The sequence below is a fragment of the Wasmannia auropunctata genome, unplaced genomic scaffold, assembly GCF_000956235.1.
Source record: "Wasmannia auropunctata unplaced genomic scaffold, wasmannia.A_1.0 LD334199.1, whole genome shotgun sequence".
NCBI classification, from domain to species: domain Eukaryota; kingdom Metazoa; phylum Arthropoda; class Insecta; order Hymenoptera; family Formicidae; genus Wasmannia; species Wasmannia auropunctata.
Genome location: NW_012028691.1, coordinates 302,440 through 313,602, shown reverse-complemented (window position 1 = coordinate 313,602; position 11,163 = coordinate 302,440). Strand labels below are relative to the sequence as shown.

Genomic DNA, 11,163 nt, shown 5'->3' with positions numbered 1-11,163 from the left:
GGTGCCCCCCCCCCCCCCCATGTCGAGCGAAAGAAGTTTTGTAATCACTTAAAGTGCATTCGCGTGCGGCTTGGGAATTCAAGCTGCTAAGACGCAGATGACAATTTTTCAGCGTCTAGTAGGCTACGTGATGTGTAATATTGCAATTGCTTCGCCTCGGTGGATTAAATCTACACACGTGATTCTTAACAATTTGATGACAGCAATAAAAAAAACGTCGCAATTGCATGTTTGGATATTGTAATCATTTTTCAATGCTAGTACATTTAAAAAGTATTACTCATCCTCGAAAATATTAATAGAATATCCCATAAATATGTAATTGGAGCAATTCTACCCCATACTCATTAAATATTATATTTCTAATTATGAAACGAAAGAACAAACTGTTTTATTAATTCCATATTTGAATTAAACAATATCTCATGTTATAAACCAGATATTTTCATTACGTTTGTATAATAACATTAATACAAATAAAAAAAGATTTTAACTTTAAAATTTTCAATGTTAAGCTAATAATTTTCAAGAATAAATTATTAATTTCATGTTTGCTTAAATTAAACTTTAAATTAAATTGAGAGACTAAAGACGAGCCAGTCATCTAATAAATTACAGGTCTAATAAGTTCACTACTCGAGTTTCATATAGTTTTCTATTAGAAAAATTTGAAAAGATCTAATATTTTAATATTTAACTATATTATACTCTATTCTATTAATATTTTTCGTTTATGTAACATAATATGCAATTAATAATTGTACTGCCGCATGAATCAGTTGTTATGGGTATTCGTATGAATAATATCTTACATGTACGACGTACTACATGTAAATTCAAATACTAATATGTGCATAAGCATGGTTTAGCATTATTAACTCCGTTCTAGCTTAGATATTCATACGACAGCTTTTAATCGACAGTTTGAATAGAAATTACGATGCAGTTTCTTTAATAATTAAACGGAATATTATTCGATAATTTGCTCTGTACACGTAAGCTCTATATCGGCGCGCATAATGTCGCTACCTTTGAACAGTTGTATGCTAAAGCAGTATGAATAACCAATCTAATATCAATATTGGTTGAATGTGGAATCGATCGCGGGGAACCTAACATTTCGAATAGTTGTACGTGTATTAATATTATACCCGCGGATTTCTTCAACTTTATTCTATTGACTTTTTGCAAATGAATTTCACGCGGGATAAGAGATATAAAACATTAATCTCAGATTTACACGATATTTTTTCCACGCGATTTACATGGCATCTAGCTGAATAATTAATAATCACTGAATAATTAATAATTATTTCAAGATAATAAAGTATAATTTGCAATTTTATGTTTTGTTTAACATACATAAATAATTGTGAATTTATTCGATTTTAATAATCGCAATATTAAATCTTTTAATATCTTCGCGAAATATCCCGCCCGTTCGTTTGTCAGCTTTTACACGAATACAAATAATTACGTGAGTTTCAATCACAATTTGTCAATTTGCCCGCATCCGATCGTGTACGAATAAAAGCAATTCCTTTCCATCTCGTAAATCACGATACGCGGCAATAAGTATTCTGCTTTTTTTTATTTGATTTTACTACCAAATGTGAGAAAATGCACTTTGGAGACGGCGGCCGGCGAATACATATCATTCTCTTGGAGCGCGTATTTTTAGCGCGCTGTAGAAGTCATAGACCAGAGATCATAGCGGGAATCCCGATGGCGCACCATAATGTATCATACCGATGATCCGATCGTGAGTTACGGAGTTTCGAAGTACAAGAGTGGATTTACGATGGTGCGTGAAAGTTAGCCGCTGATCTTGCTCCAAGTGGCGGAATTCACTCTTGCACTTCGAAACCCCATAACTTACGAATGGAGGAGACGTCAGAACGTTATGGAATAACGCAACGATTCTACTCGACGTCGATTCGCGATGTTTGTAAACGGACAACTACCACGTTGCACATTGAAAGAATTGTTCCCCTACACATAACTTAACTTTCTTTTTACGATCTGTATATCTCGGAACAATATAAAAGCATCGTCCAATAGGTTTTTTTTTACGGACGAAACAATTTTATATTTTTGTCTAGAATACATCCCTTCAATGCGGAGTAAATTTCTTCTTATGTATTATATCTTCTTATGTACTATATTTAACCACGACACAACAATTACGAATTAATATTAATTAAAGTTAAAATAGTATAAAGCTTGTTTCATGGACTCATTTTTCATTCATTTATAATTAATACTCTTTATATATTAAAGTATTAAAATATCAGTAAATGTCTAAACCGGATTAATGAAGAATCAATGTTAATTTGACGAACTTTACTTTAATCTTGCATTCTTAAATGAATAGTAAATTGACGGATGATTATAGAATAAGTATTTCAGAGTTAAATCTTTGCACAAAAATTTCTTAGCCCATCCATTTTCAGATAATAGATCTATGAAATATTATACATTTGTTTGTAACACTTTGTTATACTCACGTATATACTTGAATTTTTAATAATATAATAATATATACACGTTACTGTTTTCATAGATCTCTCCATCAGCTTAAAATTAAAAAAAATTCGTCACTCACCGATATGATGCGCAGTGTCGGAGTTGTCATACAAAGAGTTGATCTGTAATTTGTAAAATACAAATTTTTCAAATTACATTTCACGCAAAATAATTAATATATCCAAAGGTAATTATTGGTCTAATATTTTATTTAGCCTTCAAGTTGGTATTCAATAAAACGATAATATAATTTTCGAAAATAAACATTATTTATGTGAAAAGTCCAAAAAAATTAGACATTGTAAATATTTTATTAAATTTTAAATGTCTTGAATAAAAAAAAATCTATGAAAACTAAACAAATATTTTATATACACAGATATCATATTTATAATAATGCCAAATTATTATGGGCGCCAGGAATGGACCGTTAATATATTACAAATAACAAATAATGAATAAACAATGAATTTACTTACCCCACGGTTGCTCCGTCGTTGCCTCCCTGCTCCTCTCGCGTTCCTCCGCGGTGCCTGGCTCTTCCATGGCGCTCGCACAACACTCGCGACAGCGCGGGTTAATTACGACCCTACGCGCAGTGATCACCGGAGTACGACGATCGCGCGACACTCCCGGCATTAATCGCACCCGACGCGCGCGCTTTACCGCGCCGCGATGGCGGTGTAACCGCGAAAGAATCACGATTGTGCACGACGCCACGAACCGCACGACACTCGCGACGTCACGTATAAGTTAGCGTAATGGACGAATCTCGAACAACGGTGGGAATTCGAGAAGCACGCGGCCCAACTTCACGCGCCACCCGCCGCGCCGCACCGCGACGATGCGATGTTACGTTTATCTCTCTCTCTCTCTCCTCTCTCTCTCTCCCTCCCTCTCAAACGACAGGCAAAACGAACGCGCTCACGTTTTTGGAAACTCGTCGTTGTTGTCGAGCGTTTCTATTATCCCGCATTATGCGACACAAGCGAAAGGGACAAACACGGGCGAGTCGAAATTAAAGATAATTATTCACGGGATACAACATCCGTAATGCAGCCCGTTCGTCGCTTCTGTCGGCTACTCATGCGGCAAGTTTCGACCGAATGAATCCCGCTAGATGCGCGTTTTAACAAATTACCGACGTACAAACATCGAATTTACGCTACGCGGCTGACGACTGTTAAAACGCGGGGTTAATTACGACCTGTACCTTGCTGATTGAATGCGCCTCGGCGCCGCTCGACGGCGATTCCCGACTCGCGTACATATATACATTACATACCCGCGAAAAGTTTCGTTAACCTCGCAACCGCAAAGAGGTGAGACTGACATCAACTACACGCTCCGATACCGCGCGATACAACGCGAATCAAATATTAGATAGCCTTAAACTGCAGATATGTCGTTTGAGAATAAATAGAAACGATAGCCCCCATTTTGTGCGTTCATATTATTTATGAACGATCCGTACATCGCGGCTCTCGCGATTGCTCGAATTATCTCGTCCAATGGATCCGCATATTACGTTTATTATTGTACTTCGACGGAAAATTCGTGGATTCGAGCATCGTTAAAGAGATCGTCTTATTGTTACTTCGAATAGAAAGAAGCAATAATTATTCTTATACTTATCGCCATACGATTCCTGCTTCAAACGGACTTTTGATCCTACCAAATACCCGCAGTTTCGACACTGTACGAAAGGCGTCAATCGTAAATTAGTTAACCTACTCGTTCGTAGTGACGCGAGAAGTGTGACTGCGCTGCCGTCGTCGCGGCCGCGCCGCCCGCGCCGCCCCCGCCGCGAAAAATAATGAGACGACGCACGTCTCGCCGGCCTCTCGCCTCGCGCCACTACGCGCCCCACTGCCCCTACTCCGAGTAGCCTCGAACGGCGCTGACCTTGTGTTGTGTATACAAAACAGCGCGCCGTACGCCGCAAAGCACCGAGCGTCGTGTCAGCCAAACAGTCACCCCCGCGCTACGGGATATATATACACCCATGTGTAACAAAATATAGATGTATGTACGTTCCCGTCTCACAAGGCATGACGGAGGCACTGTTGTCGAACACCGTTATCTGCGCTCCGCTTTGTGGATTCGTTCGTATAGCGTCGCGAGAGGTAACGACTCCTTTCTATTCTGCTGCGAGAGTTTGAAGATTCGACAGAAATCTTATTTGAGCCTCTTTTAATATATATATATATATATATATATATATTAAAATACACATACAAAAATACGTGACATATAAAATTACAAATAGATTTCTAGCCTGAATTTTTTGGCACAAATGACAAATTATTTAAATAGAGCTTAACGTATTATTTAAGCTCTTTCTTAAATGAAAATAAAAAATGGTTGATTAATTATCCTGTTTGAAAAGTTCTGTCAAGCATATATAATGTTAGTTGAAAAATAAAATCCATCTTCGTTTTGCTCGAATAAATATTTATGCAATTTAATCGATTACTGTTACTTCGTGTGATATTTTTACTCATAAAAAGTACAATTGTGTGATTTCAATAATTATAAAAAACAGATTGAATCGTCATAAAACATATCGCAGTTTAATCTCATATATTTTATTCATTAATCTTATATTTCTTGATTTAAAATCACACACTTTTTATGCTCTAAGACAAAAAAGATAAAAAAATCAGAAGAAAATGACAGTAAAAATAAATATCTGACATATATCTACCTACATCAGATATTTTTCCGATCGAAACGAAGATAAATTTTATTTCTCGTCTCTGACATAATTATATCAACTGTAAAATGTCTATATATCTGCATCGCTGATATGTATACATATTTACAATCGCGTTTCCTTTTTTTTTTTTAAAGAAATTTAACTGAAAAGTCTTGAGACGTGAAATAATTCAATAAATGAATTTTGATAATTAAGTATTTTGATATTCAATCGCTGGATATATTCACGTAGAGTTTGAAAAAAATTGATTTCGAACAAATGCATACTACATATTGCACGTTTTATTAATAAAAAAAAAGCAAAGAAAATTGTCATCTAATATTATCATTTAAGAAGGCAATTTTAAAAAGGCAGTATTTCATAATCTCTAGCTGTAACGTTTTGAAGATTTATTCTTGAATCTCAAATCAAATTTTTTATAAAAATGATTACTCTATTTTGCAGAATACTTGATTAATTCGTGTTTTTTTTTTTTGGAAATGCGCGCAATCTCTTTTCACTTTCGAACACATTTAATTAAATGATATAAGCAGAAAATTGAACATTATCAGTAAAAATATTATACTAACGGATAAAAGAGTTAAAATCTATTGGCATAAGTACGTGTCTAAGTACGTATGTATAAAATTCTATCTTAAGAATGGATTATCGAACTCTGCGAGAAATAGAACTTGTGCCGTGTATCAGGCTGAACTTCGTTTAAGTTCAGTTCTTCGATTAAGTCGCAATTATCAACTGTGAGGTTACGAACTGCACCAAATTGTGATCTATTTAATCGCCAATAACAATTTCGTGACCGAGTTTTGTAGAAACGCGATAAATAGGATCTTGAGATCAGCTAATATAATAAAATCGCCGATATCCTCGTAAATCGAACAGAGTCAACCGTTTATTTGTTGCCACACTTTTTTTTCGCTTGCTCCCTTTAAACGCAATAACGTTACGTTTTCAATAACACGTTCTCGCTAGCGAGTGGACAAAAACACTTTGTCGCAAACGCATTTCTATTTTTTCCGTTTTTCTTCGCAAAGCGAACGAGGCGTAATGCGAGAGATCGTCGGACTACGTGACGATTAAAACCGCAGCTCGGTGGCCGTTGCCAGCGAGCGGTTCGAGAGCGGCCGTCCATATTTCGGCGTCGAAACGTCGAAGGGGGATTCACGACCGACGTGGGTCCGCCAGGACAACGTGAATTAAAGCGGCGAGCTAAATGGCCCTATCCGGAAGAAGCGCGGCGGCGCGATGTGTTTTCTCGAATAAAAAAGGATATTTCAGCCCAAGCACTTAGCGAATGATTTTTAAATTGAATCACGTCTCTCACCCTGCGTTTCCACTGGCGGGCACTGCGGAACCGAGGGGAACGCGCGCTCGAACTCCGCTAGAAAGAACGTGTTGACAAGCGACGGGCGGCGAGGGCGGCGCGCGATGCTTCTCGCTAGCGCGCGACGTCTTCCCGGCTGACAAGAAGCAGCATCCGGTTCTCTGTCGTTATGATCCAGCTATGGCACTCGGTCGTTTGATGAAAATGTGAGACGTTACGCGGTTAAAATGTTATATCTGTCGTGCATATCTGTCGTACGTCTTGAAACAATTGCGGTATATGTATCTATACGAATACGTTAACACTTTTACATAAGCGAAGGCATAACAGAATTATAAATTGAAATAAAAATATCATGATTTGGATATTGTATTATGCACTATAATATTTATAATGTTTCGTCTAACAATGAATTAAAATTTTACGCAAAATCGATACAAAATATTAAGTCTATTCGGTTTAGTTTGATCTTCTGTATTTTCCCCATTTTCTCTTTCTCAAAACTTGAAAATATACATACGTACATAACTCTTTTATTCTAATGCAGAAAATGTATGTGAGACAAAGTAAGTTATTAAGTGACGAGTCTCACACTAAAGACAAAATATCGATATTACATTTTTTACTCAACCCTTTCTTTATTACCACATGAATTACATTTTACTGATCGTTAGGTGTGAGACGATCTTTCGATCTTCAGCAAACAGCCGTGTGCCAGAAACGGCTAATTGATCATTCATCATTTAAGATGAGGTATATACATTTTTTTTAATCGTATGAGAAACTTCGTGTCATGCGGACTTCGCGCGGTGCAAGATAATCTCACCTATTTACAGTCTTTGACACGAAGTTTCCAGGTGCTTTTAGCACTCACGGCAGTACTCTCGTACTTCCGGCCTGCGCAATGGCTTAACGCTCTATGATAATTAAGAGGTTGTCTACAACCTCGAAGCACCCGACAGCTTGTGGGATAAGTGGTCCTAATACATTTATCTATAAGGTGTCCCAAGTTCTTGCATGGGTGCGGTACCGTATGAGCGTGAGGTAAGAAGGGTCTACTAATGAAGACCCGGCTTCGCAAGCCGGTATACACCAAACCGCACTGTTACGTCTCCGCGTTCATTAATCTAAGAGACCAAGAGTCCCGATTCTATAAATAAAATGCGTCTACCTGGCACACATGCTATCGCGTAAACGAAACGCGTATAAGATGCAACACAAACGATCGTGTGTCGGGAGGACAATTTATCGCGGTCGATTTGTTGAATCAAGCTGCAGGAGGGAGAGGACACAGTCGAACGGTCTGAATTTTCGACAGTTTGAGTGCCAACCTGATCCAATTTTATACCAAGAAGTACAGCGAAAGTTCGGCGAACTTAACTGACTTAACTTAACTGACTCCTCTCGCCGCTTTACACGTTATAAATTTCTGTCCGGATACCCTCCGATGTCTAGACAAGTGTATTTGTGTAAGCGAGAGTAATAAAGTGTCTCTAGTGCGACGCGAATATTTAAAACGTTAATGCATCCGATAAAATTACTCCAATAGAATTAACAAAAGGGAACAGTGAAAAACAAGATCTTAATAAAAAAAATTAATCGTTTCTCAGTTAATTCTGTACAAGAAAGACGAAATTATAAATAAACTCGAGTTGAAATTATTGTATAGATAATATTAAATTATTGCGAAAGACTTTTTGTTTTTCTGTCAGGTTTTATTGAATAAAGTTAGAAATCTCTCTCTCTCCAAAGAGCCTTCTTTAGAGAAACGTTTGAAAAAATGATCTTTTTGAATAAAAAAAATGGAATATATTAAAGTTACGTTTTGATTTGGTTGTGATTTCATTTGGAATTTTACTTGACAGATCTGACAAAAAAACCTTTCGCATCCACCTGATATTATTTCTATATGTATAAAAAGTATCACTTATATAATCGCTTAACCAGAGCTAAAACCGTCAGCGCGCTTAATGTGCCTATTAAGCGAACTATCAGCCTTAGTAGAGGTTCATACGCCGCATGGATTCTCCGGTCTGAAGGTCTCGACAGCTTGCGGGTTAAGTGGTTGTAATACATTCAGCCGGAATGTGGTCCAACTTTCCACATACACAATGGCCAAGGGGATGGGAGACTACGGAGGATCGAGGGGGTGTGCGCGAGACGGTTGGCTCAGCCACGCCGCTCTTTCGCTTTCCACGGTTCCGTATAAACCGTCTCGCTGGTGAATGTGTTTGCGTACGTGGGGACCATGGAGTACTCGCGTGGAAGAAGAACGTTGGAAAGGACGAGGAGAGTTGATCTTGACGTTAACTATAGGTCTCCCGGTCCAGACGTTCCGTGGGGGTGAGAAAGGGGGCGGATGGGGAGGGGGAGAGTCACGGACCGTGGAAAGAGGGAAGGGTATAGGAAAGGAGAAACGTGGTGGAAAAGAAGACACCGACAGCATAGCCAGCGCCAAGCCAGACTGGACGGCGCTGAGCTCGTCGCCCTCGTAGTAAACAAAGCTGTAACTCTCCTCTCACGCTGAGGAATCAATGCTTCGTGCCACAGCTCTTGGGGGAACAAACTCCTAGTGCAAACCCCTCTCGCGCGCCCGCGCATCCATCTTAGTTTTGGTGTGGCTTGCATGTTGATGCATCGGAAAGCGAGCCGCGAGTCGGAAAGACGGTCACTCGAACTTGCTTTCCGCGTAGCTCTTCATGTCACCTGCGTATCGCATCTTGAACTTAACGGAACACCTATTTTACATTGCCGCGTCTCTAGTCGGCTCGTAGAGATCCGCCGTAAGTGACGAAGCAGAAATCAATGAGAGGTGGAAAAATTTCTCATTGCTTCGAGATTGGCGTCGGTGCCGTTGAGAATTATATGCTTTTAATAATGGAGTTCTCTGTCTCACTGACTGATTGCGTACTGCAATATTTTTCCTGTTCTTCGTACTTTTTTTTTTTACGTTTATTGAATACAATAAGAACCTCGAGAAAAAGCGCAGGTTTAACGCTTGCTATTACAAAGCAAGAGCAGTGACAATCAGAGGAAATAGAGAATAGTATTTCCTTCGATTATACCAATGAAAAAAATCAAATTGAGTTTGATCAAATCGAATTGAGCTAAGGATCCTTATTGTTCTGTAAAGAACATAGGTGCCTGACCTTATATAACTCATTTTGTTTGGATCTTCTCCAAGAATTTTCGAAAGAACGTTGTCGCTGCAAAGTTGAGAAAACTCTTTTAAACGTACGGAAAGTATTGCATCATTTAACAATTTCTACCTTATCTTCAATAAATTTTTCTAACGAAGTGAATGTATGAACTTGAAGTAAAATTTCGTCAATTTACAATCGCGCGCAATGATTATTTTAATATGACATACATAATTTACTTTACAAAGCAGACGATCTCATTTTGTTTTTTAATGTTCTTTGTAGACTAAATTCAGCCGTACATTTTTATCCTATTTACGATAGAAAAAAATTCTACGTCTAGAAGATTACACACATTTTAATATATTTAAAAAAACTAGAAAAAGAATGAATAGCATTTAAAAAAGAGAGACTTTGTATAGGAAATTGCGACGCGAAACTGTCACCATGAAATTCGAACAATTGATACGTTGTCGCGGAAAGGCAAATGATGAAAGTGTCAACTGCGTTTTTCAGTATCTATGCAATCCCACCGACGCGACGCCGGGAATCCCCGCCGAGATTCGTATATCTCTGCGAAGATAACCGCCGACAGCCGCCGGTGCAAGAGCGACTGGATAAATGGTGGACGAAAATTCGGTTACGGTCGGAAGACGCGAGAAACGACTGCGAAACGATCTTAGCTCCGAGTCAGAAGCGAATAGTTATGCTCGCCGAGATTTACGGCCGTAAAAAAGAACTTTGTTCTCCTATTGCGTTAATCGATTGTAAAAAGTAAATCCCACTTACACGGGGCGCGCAGGGCTTTGTTGTGAAGACTTTGGAACCCTCTTGCGTTTCTTCAAGAAATTGCACCCGGGAAATCTGTCCTGTCTTTTATTCTATCCGTAAATAATATTAATATTTATAATTATGTGTTATTAATTATAGTATAATGGTGATCTTTACGATAACGAGCCTGCTCTCTTTTACCTTCGCGCGCGCACCTCCGGCGAGCCTGCTGCGAATGTCACGCGGGTTAGGCGTCGCGCGACGCCCGAGAGTTATCACGCTGGCGCAATATAGCCTGTCTGTACAACAGCGCATTTGCACATTCTGAAAGGGAGCGGCTATGTTGAAGTGCAACGTTCCAACGTGCTCGTGCGAAAGAACTCGCTGCCCTTCTTATTTCTCCAGGGACTTTTCGCAGCGAGCGAATGAGAGATCAGAATTCTCTTTATTCTCTACCTTTCCTCTCCCCCCCCTCCCTCCCACCCTTCCTTGCCCGCGTTTCCCCTTTGTTACCTTTCTTCGGCCTTCACTTTCTTCGACGTGAATGGGAAAATCGGCTAAATATCTCAGAGCACTTCCGTATCCCGTTGTCGCGATACTTTCTACTTATCTCCGCCTCCGGTTTCCTATTCTATTTCCCTTCCTCCGTGAGGATGGAAAACTTACACATTTCGAGCGACAATAAC

The 11,163-nt window shown here is 38.9% G+C and overlaps 1 protein-coding gene and 1 long non-coding RNA gene across 2 annotated transcripts in view; one reads left to right on the top strand and one right to left on the bottom strand.

Moving 5' to 3' along the window:
- Window positions 1-3,315, bottom strand: part of LOC105459277 — a 93,587-nt gene extending 90,272 nt beyond the window's left edge. Inside the window, exons 1-2 of the long non-coding RNA XR_975659.1 lie at window positions 3,006-3,315; window positions 2,606-2,648 (exon numbers count right to left, since the gene is read on the bottom strand). This is a non-coding gene — a long non-coding RNA (uncharacterized LOC105459277). The remainder of the gene's footprint in view (window positions 1-2,605; window positions 2,649-3,005) is intronic.
- LOC105459279 (neurotrimin-like) overlaps window positions 1-11,163 on the top strand; it is a 166,252-nt gene that overhangs the window by 83,709 nt on the left and 71,380 nt on the right. The window lies entirely within an intron of this gene.